We start from the raw sequence: 15,126 nt of genomic DNA on the forward strand, positions 1-15,126 counted from the left end.
TAGAATCACTAGACTATTAATCCAGAGGCTTCGGTAATGTCCTGTGGTGGAATTTGAATTCAATAAAAATCTGGAATTAAGAGTCTAAATGTTGAGCATGAATCCATTGCCAATTGTTGGAAAAATATTTGGTTCACTAATGTCTGGCTTACACATGACTCCAGAACCACAGTAATGTGATTGGGCAATTAGAGATGGGCAATAATTGCTGCCCAGCCAGCTATACCCTCATCTTGTGAATAAATTAAATAGAACATATAATTTTTTAAAAACACTCCAAATATGGGCTTTACTAAAGCTTACTTAATAATTTTTCTAATGAGTTATATAGACAGCCAGCTTAAATGAACATACTTCTGCAATCTGAGCTATATACAGGATGCACTCAGATTTAGAACGGATTTAGGCGGCACGGTGGCACAGTGGTTAGCACTGTTGCCTCACAGCGCCTGAGATCCGGGTTCAATTCCCGCCTCAGGTGACTGACTGTGTGGAGTTTGCACGTTCTCCCCGTGTCTGCGTGGGTTTCCTCCGGGTGCTCCGGTTTCCTCCCACAGTCCAAAAAGATGTGCAGGGTCAGGTGAATTGGCCATGCTAAATTGCCCGTAGTGTTAGGTAAGGGGTAAATGTAGGGGTATGGGTGGGTTTCGCTTCGGCGGGTCGGTGTGGACTTGTTGGGCCGAAGGGCCTGTTTCTACACTGTAATGTAATCTAATCTAATGTAATCTAATGTAATCTAATCTAATCAAACATGGAAATAGTAATCGCATTTCTATACTCATGACAGAATCTTATCAGGTTTTTTACCCATTCTCATTTCACTTTGGCAGGCTTTAATTTAGCACAAGAAAATACCATATTTGAAACAATAACTTGAGTTTTTCACTTGTAAAATGTCATAGTCCACCTATGAAATCTCTGCACTGCTTCAGCCAAATTTCTGTGATTGAAATTAAGTTGTGGACTTTGCTGGCGACATAGTCAGGGGAATATAAATCTTAGGAATGCAATTTTCTTAGGCTTTGCTTACATTTGTATAAGGAGAAAGACGACTAGGTGGACAAGATTTACTTCACTTTTCTCTAGAAAGAAAATCTTTTGTTGAGACTAGAGCTTTGGGGACTGAGCTAATTTTAGTTTACAAGTAAACTAATAAACGCAGTGGACGGTGAAACCCAAAGGCACAACAATGAGCTAGATGTATGTGAAGGAACACTTGGCTTGAAGGGCACTTTAGAAATTAAGAAAAAATACTCCAGTTCAAATGATCTAACAACAAACACAAGATTTGCTGCAAAATTTATATTGGCGTTTCAAGAAGAAACACACTAAAAAAAGTCACACAAATTAAAATGGAAAATAATTGAAAATGTTTATTATTTACAATTAGGTCTGAATTTATTCTGAGTTGTTGCAAAATGTGGCCTAGATTTTTCATTTTAACAGAATTGAGGCACATCTTCTACCTACCAAAAATTTGCATCTCATATCAACAGATCAATATTCTGACTTCTAGGTCAAATACATAAATTTGGCAGGAGTTTCAGCCTCTTTCACCAAGCATGTCTGTACTGGGAGGAAAGAGTGGCTAATGCAAGTCTCTCATATCAAATTCAGTGAACTGTCACCAGTTTCCACAATTCCAATGATATATTGTGCTTGCATGACTATAGCATTGCACAACTGAAAACAGAAACCCCTTCTTCAAGCGCGACTATAGCATAAATAATGCAAAATGTGTCAAATGGTATATTGCCATCATTTGTACATTATTATATTATGCATCTCCATAAATGGAGAAGAGATTTATTTCATTCATTCATGGGATGTTGAAGTCACTGGTTGGGCCAGCATTTACTACCCATTTCGAATTGACCCCAATAAGGTTATGCGCAGCAGGTCAGGCAGCATCCAGGGAACAGGAGAATCGACGTTTCGGGCATAAGCCCTTCTTCAGGAACGAGGAAAGTTTGTCCAGCAGGCTAAGATAAAAGGACATCCCTGGATGCTGCCTGACCTGCTGCGCTTTTCCAGCAACACATTTTCAGCTCTGATCTCCAGCATCTGCAGACCTCACTTTCTCCCCAATAAAGTTATGGTGAGCTACCTTCATGAACCACTGGACTTTATGTAGTATATGTACACCCACAGTGCTGTTAGGAAGAGAGCTTCAGGACTGTGATCCAGTGACAGTGAAGGAACAGCAATACACTTTTAAGTCAAGATAGGGAGTGGCTTGGAAGGGAACTAGTAACTGGTGGCATTCCCATGCATCTGCTGCTCTTGTCCTTCCATAATGGTAGAGGTTGCAGGTTTGGAAGGTGCTGTCCAAGGAACTTTGACAAGTTCACTGCAGTATATCTTGTAGAGGGCAAGTTATTTGCTACAGAATTTCAAACACCTAACTTACTCTTGTAGTCACAGTTTATATCTGAGGAGTTGGAATTAAATTTGACCATTGTGAAAACATCAGTAAATATCCCACTTCTGAAATTACGATAGAGGGAAGGTCATTGAAGAAGCAGCTGAAGATGGTTGGGCTGAGAACACTACGCGGAGGCACTACTGCAGTCCTCTGGCTGAGATAATTTACCTCCAATAATGATAACTATCTTCCTACATAACCTAGCTGAGACAGAGTTACTTCTTCCACACTTAATCAAATGCTACCATGATGTCAAGGGCAGTCACTGTTATTTCCCCTCAAGTTCAGCTCTTCTGTTTGTATTTGGAAAGGAGTTGTATTGAGATCAGAGCAGAGTGAGCCTGGGTAGATACATCAAACTGAGCATCAGTGAACAGGTATTTCCTGAATAAGTTATGTGTTGTGACAACGTCCATTAGTTTGCTGAGGATTGACAGTAGACTGATTGAGTGGTACTTGGCTAGACTGGATTCCTCTTGCTTTTTGACGTTGGGATATACCTGGATAATTTTCCACATTGTCAGGTAGTGCCAGTTTTGTAACTTAGCTACAGGCACAACTAGTTCGACAGCACAAGACCTCTGTACTACTGCCACAGTATCCAGTGCCTTAAGCCAAATCTTGATAACATGGAGTGAATAGAATTGACTAAACACTGTTATCAGTGCTAATGAGGATATCAAGAGGAAGCACAGAATGATGCTTGTAAATACTCCAGGCTTGACAAATTTGCAGGGCTCCTTCATCATTAAGCATGGGGATACTTGTGGAGCATCCCCCTCCATTGATTGTTTAATTGTGCAATGAATGTTGCCAGTGAAAAGCCAATGGCTAAGAAAATGTTCCATGACATATTACAGCATAACCATGGACATTTATCTGCTTCTGGTTCATCCAAAACCCAGTAAAAGTTGATGGATTTCATTCACTTTTACAGACCAAATGAACATTATCTGCACACACCCTGACAATGGGGGAGAAAATTGGTACAGCATCTATCTAAACCACTGAAAAATCTGGTAGCACAATGCTATATTTCACTAACACCTACCACAACTCTCAGATTATTGAAATTCCTTAAATCAGTCAGACCTATTATGGATCACAAGACCGTAGAGGTAGAAGTAGGCCATTCAGCGTATCAAGTCTGCTCTGCCATTCCGAGAGATCATTGCTAATCTGATAACCATCAGCCCCAATTTCCCAGCTTTTACCCATAATCCTGGATTCCCTTCCCGATTAAAAATCTATCCATCTCAGCTATTAGTCTACTTAACCACCTAGATTTGATAGCCCTCCGCAGTTGAAACAATTCCAGATTCATCACCCTCAGAAGAAATCTTGGTCTTAAATGGGTGACCCTTTATTCTGAGATCATGTCTTCTGTTGCTAGAACCAACTTCACTACATCAACCCTGTTAAACCCCCCCCAAAATTATTTTCTATGCTTCAATAAGCTCAGCTCTCATTCTTCTAAATTTCAATAAGTTCAGGCTCGTCCTACTCGATCTCTTCCCATAAGACAGTCCTTTCATGTGTCTGTCAGCTGAATGTTCTCAAAGCTGTTCATAGTCTTTCACCTATCGGCTGACTAGTGTCATATTTAGTTTTAGCAAAATCTCCCAGCTTTTATATTCTATTCCCTCTGAAATAAAGCCATCATTCAATTTGCCTTCCTTATTACCTACTAAACTTGGCTGCTAGCTTTTAGTGATTCATGCAATCTGTCTGTGCTGTCGCTTTCTGAAGCCTTTCTCTATTTAAATAATATTCAGCTCCTCTATTCTTCCTGCCAAGGTGCATAACCTCGTTTTCCCACATTGTATTCCTTCTACCAAGTTTTTGCCCATTTGCTTAATCAGTCCATATTCCTCTGAGGATTCTGACATCCTCACCATTTGCTTTTCCACCTAATTTTGTGTCACCCACAAACTTGACTACAGTACATTCACTTTCCTCTAAGTTACAGCCTGCCATCCTAAAAATGGGCCCGTTATCCCAACTCTGTACTCTACCCATGCTACCACCAACACCTTATTAAACAGCCTAACATGTGGTATCATATCAAATGCCTTTTGAAAATCCTGACATAATACATCCACAGCTTCCCCTTTATCTATCCTACTTGTTACCTCCTCAAAGAATTCTAGTAAATCTTTCAGGTACGATTTCCCCTTCATGGCACCATGCTGACTCTGCTTGATCATATTACGTATTTCTAAACACTCTGCTATTACATTCTTTATAATAGACATTCCAGCATTGTAGTGAAGACCTGCACTCCAGAATTTGTCACACCACTTGAGAAGCTGTTCCAGTACAGCTATAACACTGGCAGCAATGTGAAAACTTTCCACGTGCTGTCATTAACAATGTTATCAAGCAGCACGTGCTTAACAATAACCTGCTCAGTGATACCTAGTTTGGGTACTGCCAAGGCCACTCAGCTCCTGAGCTCATTATAGCCTTGATTCAAACATGGACAAAAGAACTCAATTCCAGAGCTGAGGTGAGCATGACAGCACTTGATATTAAGTTCACATTTGACTGAGTATGGCATCAGAGTCCTAGCTAAAGTGGAATCAATGGGTAGTGTCCTAGGCCCAATCATCTTCAGTTGTTTCAATAACCCTCACTACAGCATAAGAGCAGAAGGGGTGAATGTTCGCTGATGATTACACAATGTTCAGCACTATTCACGACTCCTGAGAGCCAAAAGCAGTCCATGTTCAAATACAAGACGACCTGGAAAACGTCCAGGTTTGGGATGACAAGCAACAAATAACATTCGCGCCACACAAATGCCAAGCTATGGCCATCTCCAATAAAGAGACAGACAACCATTGTCTCTTGACATTCAATGGTGTTACAATCACTGAACCCTGGACAATCAACATCGTGGGGACTGATCAGAAGAAACTGATCCAGGCTTGTCATAAATATAGTGGCTACAAGAGCACATTTGAGGCTAGGAATACTGCAGTGAGTTACTTACTGTCTGACTCCCTGAAGTCTATCCATGATCTACAAATCAGGGGTGAGATAGAATACTCCCCACTTGCCTAGATGAGAGATCCAATAACACTGAACACACCTTTGAGCATTCGGGACAAAGCAGTATATTTGATTAGCACTAAGTTCACAAGGATCTACAGTCTCTGCTACCTACCTATACTACTAAGACGACTATCCAGAAGATGCCCTGCAGAAATTCACTAAATCTTTGGATAACACCTTCCAAACAGAGTCACTTCCACTTAGAAAGACAAGGACAACAGATACATGGGAACATCATCACCCAGGAGTTCCTCGACAAGCTAACCTCCATCCGGATTCGGAAAATATTGCACTGCCTTAGTGTCAGAATTATGAAATTCCCTCCCTACGGGCATTGTGGGTCTACCTACAGTAGATGGACTGCAGCAGTTCACAAGGAAGCTCATGATCACCTTCTCAAGGGCAAATAGGGATGGGCAATAATGCTGGAACAGCAAGTGCCCCCCACGTCCCACAAGAGAATACAAAAATGCTGATAGGAAAAGCGGACAGATGAAAGATATTTACCATTTTACTAATGGATCATCACACAGGAGTCAAGACAAAGCGTGTAATCAAGATAAAGATTTTAGGTGGGAAAACAATTAAACTAGAATCCTGATGCGTTGCAATATTAGTGAGAGGCATGTTCAGTGAGATTATCTTCACTTACTTCAACTTACATACCAGTCAAACACAGAACATCTCCATCAACTGCTCCTCTGCCTACCCTTGTACTATTACCCCGAGTTTCCCAAGAATGCATCACTGGACTTTTCTTTACCTCACAGAGTATAGACTATCTCTGCAGGCATGGGACTTCACTTCTACTTTTCCACCCACTCTCTTCATCCCTCCACAACATTTTTGTTGCTTTGTATTTGTCCCACACCAATTATAGATGACCCATAATCTCTTCCAGTTAAGAAACATTGAAGAAATTATGCTCAGTCCATACCAGAATCCATATCCTTCCCACTGTTATGAATGACACTGGAGATATTCATTCTTGCTGTAGTCCCACTATTCAATAGGTCACAACATATATTTTTATTCTGTTTAGCCTTTTCGTAGTACAGAATTCTAGTATTACAGTGAAAAAGTTAAATTTGACAAAGCTTTTTGTCCTGCACGCAGAGCAATTTGCAAGAATATCAATTCAATGGTGAAACTAACATTTATAACACATGAGAGGTAAATACTGATTTGTAGAGGTGCTACCATTGAGAATGCACCATTTCTTACGATCAGCAATTAACTGCCAGGCTTTATTTAAATTATTTGATTGTCCTTAAGGTGTGAAGAATTACAATGACAACAAATTTAAGATTGGCAACTGGGTTTGCTATGTAAATTCCTGCATGTGCTTGGCAGGTGCTGGAAGCTCCACACTTCTACATCTGTCCCTATGTACTAACAGAAAGAACACATATAGACATACTGCTTTTCTTTCAACTCAACAAAATAGATGACTGAATTCACCGTTTCATTTCTTAGGTCAACAATCAGAATCAATTTATCTGTCTTAAAATTTATAGAAAGCCTAACATTTAACGGTCACTCACCATTTATGAATGCATTCTCTAGGATAACACCTTTACCAAATGGAAACCACTTATTAACCAATTAGTACTCTTCTCTCATAAATGTTGGTTTTCCCCTCAAATTGGTACTTTTATCAATTGTCCTGATGAGTACAAGGCAAAAAGTACCTACAAAGCATGTTTATTTCCAGCAATACTCAAAAACATATTACCCAGTTACAAAGTTAACCAATTAAGTACCTTACCTATAAATAAGTTTTAAATAACAAGATCCATCAACCAGTTTTCTTTACTGAATGCAATTACTGGTTCATTAACAAAACAAATCTTATTAAATGAAGATACAATAACTGGTTAACAATCTGCAAAATGAAAGGGTAAAGGTTTATCCCTCTAAAATAACACCAAAGTGCAGATACAAACACTCTTTAGGAAAAAAGAATATCTCTGCAGAGCTTCACATCAAAGCAAAACATCTTTCTAGTCATTAGAAATATTCTTGAAGACAAAAAGGATAAGGCATAGAAAATTCTTATGTTGTCACTGATTAGATTAGATTAGATTAGATTAGATTAGATTCCCTACAGTTTTCCAGATACCAAAGTACTCTCTATTTAGTTGAGAGAAGTCTGCAGCACAATAAGCAACTATCATGAGTTGCGATTTCTAGAAAACCTTGGTAAAAATATCTCCAGTGTCCACAGAGACCGTTCACCAACCTCTTAAAAGAAACCACAACAGGTAATTTCACTAAACCTGAAATGAATCTATTTTTTCACAAAATTTCAAAACTCAAGTCCAAGAAATATTAAATATGGAGGATCTTCACACTGTCAATTTCATTACTTTCCCAATCTGTGCCTAAACTGAAAATAGGTGTATAGGTATTTCTTCTATAACGCAATAGTTGCATTCTTGTGCAACCTCTCATTATAGAAAAATCATGCTTTAGAAACATTGCTTAAAGTGTTGGCTATGTAATCGCATTACAGCCAACAAACATTTGAAAAGTTCAAGCTTTAGAAACAGTGTCCCCAATTTATCATGTTGCAGTGAATGCACGTTAACAAAATGCACATTCTAGCAGAATGACCTGCATTCAAAGCTGGCCTAATCAGAGTCCTGTAGAGTGTGAGCAATCCTTAATAATGCTAAATATTAAATGCCACTGTTGGGGTTCCTGTAGCGCATCCCTAACTCTGAACCTGGAATCCAGGGTGCAAATCCCACATGCTCCAGATCAGGTTGATTAGGAAAATATCTTAAATGCCATTGACTGGTGTTGTATTAAATCTGGAAATGTGTTGCTGGAAAAGCGCAGCAGGTCAGGCAGCATCCAGGGAACAGGAGAATCGACGTTTCGGGCATAAGCCCTTCTTCAGGAATGGATTCCTGAAGAAGGGCTTATGCCCGAAACGTCGATTCTCCTGTTCCCTGGATGCTGCCTGACCTGCTGCGCTTTTCCAGCAACACATTTCCAGCTCTGATCTCCAGCATCTGCAGACCTCACTTTCTCCTCTTGTATTAAATCTACTTAGATTCTGGATCAGTGGTGCTGGAAGAGCACAGCAGTTCAGGCAGCATCCAACGAGCAGCGAAATCGACATTTCAGACAAAAGCCCTACCTCGTTGATTTTAAATCTACTTAGACCAGTTCACAAGCTGTTTACATAATATTCGTTTGGTTTGAATAAAACTTTAAAAATTGATTTCAAGTAAAATCCAAAAGTTATACAGCAGTATGCAAGGGTTTAAGCAAAATCCAAAGAATGTTAATTGCATCATGTAGTGTGTGTAAAGTCATGTATTACAGAGAATTCAGTACCATTAATGTTGACCTACAGTATCACGGAACTCGCATCAGACCAGCTAGATTCAAGAAATGGTTTCCTAATTATTAAACAGTAGAAATTCACCTCTGTGTAGCAAATTACACAACTTGACTAATTTATGCATAATTATATCACCTATGCATAATTGAACACCTTAATGTTCAAACCTATTCAATATATGTCATAGTACCAAAGGAAGACGGGTAGCTTGATATCATACCTAATCCATATTTTTAATATAACATGGAATGCAGACTTGAAGAAAACAGGACATATAAATAGGATACAAAATATTTCATTGGCAGCCACTGGGAACTAAACTTTTAGAAACAAGGGCACACCCAGAAGAGTGAGGTGCGGAACAAAACTGCGTGGAGGTGCTTAACTGCAAGTTATGCCTTGCAGTTTAAATTCCATCAGGAATGCAAACAGTTTGATTTTTCTTTCTCTAAGCTCGCTTTCCTTAGAACTATCCAAGTTACAAATATTAGTTTAAGTAACAAACTACCTGACATATGCTCCATGACAAAGCAATTTCACATATTTTTCAGGAACTGAATTTAAATGCTTCTTTGAAAACCTTTTGAACAGGAGTGCCAACAAAAAAAAATTGGCAAAATTACAATCTTTAAGTTTATTTTTCTCAAAATATTTAGTCATTAGGTAGGAAAACTAAAATAGAATGTAATATTTTATATCAGAAGGCGTTGAAAAAAATACATTCTTTGGAAGACAAACTAGTAAATTGACAACCTTGAAAACCTGAGGTAGGGGTTGCAGAGCACGATTATCCATTGACTGAAATGCAGGCACTGAGCCAAGTTTCTGCTGCTCCTTTATAAATGATTTCTGTGTTGTTTTGCTAGTCTGAGCAAGGAGCAATATTATAGTTGGTGGTCAGCCCCATTAAATCCTGCTACACCTCTTAAAGGGGAGGTATATCGTGGCTGGAGCAGGCACCGATAGTAACTTGTCAGCTGGAAAGACAGAATGGCGTGACATAGTTACAAAGTTTTCCATGCTGCATTGGAGGTCTGGAGAGGAAAATACAAATGAGGAGAGAAGTTGCATATCTGCAGGGGACTAGAAAACCCTTCCGACATTTGTTTATTAGGTAGTGGGAGCAGAGTGCCATGATATAAAACCAGCAGTTAGACTCTGTGACATACTTCAAGTGGTGCTGTTCCCATGCATCTGCTGCCCTTGTCTTTCTAACTAGTAGAGCTTGTGGGCTTGGAAGATGCTATCAAAGGCGTATTTATAAGTTGCTGCAGTGCATTCTGTGGATGCTACATATTGCTGTGGGGACTGAATATTCAAAGTAGCAGACAGGGTTCCATCAAGTGGGCTGGATGAGTCAAGCTCAAGTGTTGTTGAAGTTGCAACAATCTAAGCAAATGTTGAATATTCTATCACACTCTTGACAGGTGCCTTGTAGATGGTCAGGCACTGTGGAGGCAGGACGATTTATTTGCTGAGAATTCCTAGCATCTGACTTACCCTTTCGGCCATTTATACAGCTAGTCCAATCCAGTTTCTATTCAACAGTAACACCAGGATGTTGATAGTAGACAATTCAACGATGACAATGCCAATGAAGGTCAAGAGGCAAAGTTCACTTGCTGGAGATAATCACTGCATTGCATGTGGGGGCATAAATGTTTCTTGGCACTTAAAGATCAAGCCTGGATGCTGTCCAGGTCTTGCTTCACGTAGACTTGAACAACTTCAGTATCTGAAGCATTGCAAAATGTTCGTCATTTGTAATCAGCAGTGAACACCCTCATCTCTGACATTACAGCTGAAGATGTGATAACCTTATGAACGATGTAGCTGAAGATGTGAGAGATTAGGGCACAACCCTGAGGAACACAGTGACTTCCAATGACCATAGCCATCTTCCTTTGTACAAGGTATGATCCCAACTAACAGAATTTCACCCCACGTCCCAATTCACATTGTTTCCAGTTTTGCTGATTCCTTGAAGACCCAGTTAGTCAAACACAGCCTTGATGTGTGGAGTTCATCTCTGGAGTTTAGTGCTTTTGCCTATGTTGTACCAAGGTTGTAATGAGGTCAGGTGCTGAATGGTCCCGGCAAAACACAAACTGAGCTCAGGTGAGCAGGTTAGCACTTCATAGTACTGCATGACTGCACTGTTGTTGGCCTCTTGCATCACTTTGCTGATGATCAATGGTGAATCAATGGATAAGATGGTAATTGGTTAGGTTGGATTTTTCCTACTTCTTTGGGATATGACATACCTGGGTCAGTATTGTAGCTGCACTGAAACAACTTGACCTGAAGCACTGCTCGTGCTAGAAAATACATCCTCAGTACGATTGCCAGAAGGTTGGCAGGGCCCACAGACTTTACAGTATCGAGTTCTTTCAGCCATTTCTTGACATCATGTGGAGTGAATCAAATTTGCTGTAGACTAGCACATGTCATGCTGGGGACCTCAAGAACAGGCCAAGATGGATCATCTATTTATTACTTCCAGATGAGGACTGTTACAAATGCATGAACCTCGTCTTTTGCACTGATGTCCTGTGATCTTTCATTCTTGAGGATGGAGATATTTGTGATTCTGCTCCTTCAGTGAGTTGTTTAATTGTCGATCACCATTCATGACTAGATGTGGCAGGACTGAAAAGTTTAGATCTGGTATGTTAATTATGGGTTCACTTAGTTGTTCTTATTACATGTTGCTACCACAGCTTAGTTTGCAAGTAATCCACCAGTTTGACACCTCACTTTTATGTCTGCCTGATGTTGGCATTCCCTCTTGCATCCTTCTGTTAAACTAGAATTTATCCTCAGGTTTGATGGTAATGGTGAAGTTCTGGGCTATGAGGTTTGCTGATGGCCCTAACACTTCACAATTGCTCAGTATTGAGTTGTGAATTCTGTCCATTTAGCATGAGGATAGTGCCATACAATATGCTGCACGGTATCCTCAAAAGGGACTTTGTCTTGCCTAGAATTCTGCAGTGATCACTCCTACCAATGTGGCTACAGACAGGTGCATTTGCTAAAGCTAGACAGGGAAGGATAAGGTCATGTTATGTCTTCCCTCATTAGTTCTTTCACTACCTTCCACCAACAGGGTACGAACCAAGCTTTTTAGAACTCTGTCACTTTGGTCAATACTGGTGCTTACTAACTAACTCTCTACCCTTGCCACCTTCAGTGCTTCATCCAGATGGAGTTCAGCATGGAGGACTGCTGAACATGCACTACATAATCAAAAGGAGGTTTCCTTGTCCATGTTTAACCTGATGTCTTGAATTTGCATGGCCCACAGTCAATGTTGAAGACTCTTGTGACGATGCTGCTCTTTTAACAAGGTTATGTTTTCCTTGCAGCAATTCCGAAAGGTCTAGTTTTAAAGGGTTTTAGGGTCAATTTGATTATAGCTAATTGTTGCCAGGAAGCATAGTGACTCAGTGGTTATCACTGCTGCCTCACAGCACCAGGGACCTGGGTTCGATTCCTGCCTCAGGCGACTGTGGAGTTTGCACATTGTCCCTATGTCTGCGTGGGTTTCCTACAGGTGCTCCGGTTTCCTTCCACAATCCAAAGGATGAGCAGGACAGGTGAATTGGCCATGCTAAAATTGCCTAGTGTTAGGTCCATTAGTCAGGGGTATATATAAGATAAGAGAATGGGTCTGAGTAGGTTACTCTTCAGAGGGTCGATATGGACTTATTGGTCATACTATAGGGAATCTAGTCTAATCTAATATATCTATCAGGTGAAAGCCTGTTGCCTGAGGCAGTATCTGTTAGCTATGATCAAACTGGCCCTAAAAATCTTCAAAACTAGACCTTTCTGAATCACTGTTTTTATGACCTCACTAAGAAAAAAGAGCCAAGGACAGAATAACCTTGTTAAAGGAGCACTATCATCACATTCTAAAGGCAATGCCATCTCAACTGCATTTGCCTGCTGTCAACTCCGATAGGTCTATCATGTTAGCAAATCAGAAAAGACCTAGGAGTGGTGATGGCACTGTCTGGGACATATCTGTAAAGTATGATTGTAAAACTATGTCAGACTGCTGCTTGATAAAATCAGTGGAAACCACCACATCCTCTATTCCCAAAATTTGGCACAAACTCACAGATGTTAGTAAGGACGACTGTTCAGGGTCAGTAGGGCTGGGTTTGCCATAGTTGGTTCCAATGCCTAAACCAATGCTGAGTAATCATCCAGTTTTAGTTCTTTCCTTTAAAGGCTTTGTTGCAGTTGAGAATCAATCAGATCGTGGATCTGGAGTCACATACAGGCCAGACCAGATAAGATCAGCAAAAATCCTTCCCTGCAAGCCATTAATGATCCATATAAGATTTTACAAATCTATCATGGTTACGTGGTTGTCATTTGGCAAGCTTTCTGTTCCAGATTTTATTAAATTCATATTTCATCATCTACCTTGGTGGGTGAAATGGTGTCCCCAGTTTGGACCTCTGGATTACTCATACATTGCCATGACCACTAGACCTTTGGCAAAATTGCAGCAAATGGATTTTGTTATGCATTTTGGGCTATTAGTAAAAGGACTATTTTCTAAATTATCAAAAATTAGAAACAGTGGTTAGGAAGGCTATGGTTTCAAGAATGGAATTTGGAAACAATACTATACTAAGGATGGTTGTAGTTTGGAACTCTGATCTGTTGGATGTAGGTTTGCTCGCTGAGCTGGAAGGTTCATTTCCAGACGTTTCATTACCCTATTAGGTAACACCTTCAGTAGGCCAACTAGCCACAAAAAGACACGACCCTCTCTCACTAGTATCCTCACAAACGTATGAGGAAGGACACCACTTTGACTGGGACAACACATCCATCCTAGGACAAGCCAAACAAAGACACGCACGAGAATTCCTAGAGGCATGGCATATCAACCGGAACTCTATCAACAAACACATCGACTCAGACCTCATCTACCATCCCCTGAGAAAAAGAACAGGAAGTGACTTCACCACAGGAAATAATCACCATAGGAAATGATGTCACCAACCCAAAGAAACCCAAACGTGCAAATAGAAAGCAGGAATTTTTAGCATTGCTTTGCCTGAGGCCCACTGAAGATGTTATCTAGTAGGGTAATGAAACATCTGGAAATAAACCTTCCAGCTCTGCGAGCAAACCTACATCCAAAACTTCAACCTGAGCTACAAATCTTCTCAAAACTCACTAACTCTGATCTGTAAAACAGCAATTCATGCTCGATGAATTGTCAACTCTAAATCGGAGCTTGTAAAGTTTTGCAAATGAAACATATTTTGGAAAATAGGACACCATATGATTTCTGAGCTAGGCTACAGATCAACGTGCTCAGACAGCTAAATCACACTAAGTTCTGCTGCAAAATACTCAGTGAAGGGCTATATGACCTCGCAGAATACAGACAATACTGATAGATCCATTCAACAAAATATTTGGAGTACAGGGAAGCCTGTCAGAAAGTCTACAGTCAATATCAAGACAAAGAGTTGGTGACCATCTCCATCTGCGGACCCAATCACAATCAGGTGCCCTGATGGACATGGTTTTATTTTCCACTGCTGCACTAGTACTGTCGACTGGACGTTAGAGTGCTGCACTAAACGCTCAATTTGAAATCTGCTGGTATGCAAAGTTAGCTTACTGTTGTCATGGTTGAAGACAGCAGTGTGTAAAGGGACATAGCAATTTAGTGATTGGGTTTTGAACAGAATAGGAAGATTGCAGTGTTTCTATCTGTGTTTCGTAAGTTGGTTATAGACCAGGGCAAGAAGCAACCAGAGTAAGAATAAGTAATTGGGGAATAGCAAATTTTAATGGAGTGAAAACCGATCTGCCTCAGATAAATCAGAATCAGGGACAGGCAAACAAAGTATAACTGAATGATCAGCTGCCTTTAAAAAAAAAAGAGGACAATGCTTGGGCATAGTCAAAGAACATTTCCACAATGGGTAAAAAGTATAGCAACCTGAGCTCCCTGGATGACAAAAAAAAATGGAAAAGTTAAGAACATTCTGAAGGGTCACTGGACCAGAATCATTAACATTGCTTTCTCTCCACAGATGCTGCCATGCCTGTCAAGTTTCTTGAACAATTTTCTGGTTTTGTTTCATTTTCTTTCTTTTGTTCTTTTCCGACCCTTCCCCTTTTGAAAAAATAACATCTTTAATGTTTCCAAATTTTGATGAAAAATTATCAACCCGAAAAGGTGTCTTTGTTTCTCTCTCTGTAGATGCTACCCAGCCTATGCATTTCCAGTATGCTGTGTTTATATTTC

At 40.1% G+C, this 15,126-nt stretch overlaps 1 protein-coding gene across 14 annotated transcripts in view; it reads right to left on the minus strand.

The window, feature by feature from the left end:
* LOC122556624 (kelch-like protein 3) overlaps nucleotides 1–15,126 on the minus strand; it is a 119,869-nt gene that overhangs the window by 54,260 nt on the left and 50,483 nt on the right. The gene's annotated exons all lie outside the window — the stretch shown is intronic.

Source organism: Chiloscyllium plagiosum, chromosome 14 (genome assembly GCF_004010195.1).
Source record: "Chiloscyllium plagiosum isolate BGI_BamShark_2017 chromosome 14, ASM401019v2, whole genome shotgun sequence".
In the NCBI taxonomy this organism is placed as follows: Eukaryota; Metazoa; Chordata; class Chondrichthyes; order Orectolobiformes; family Hemiscylliidae; genus Chiloscyllium; species Chiloscyllium plagiosum.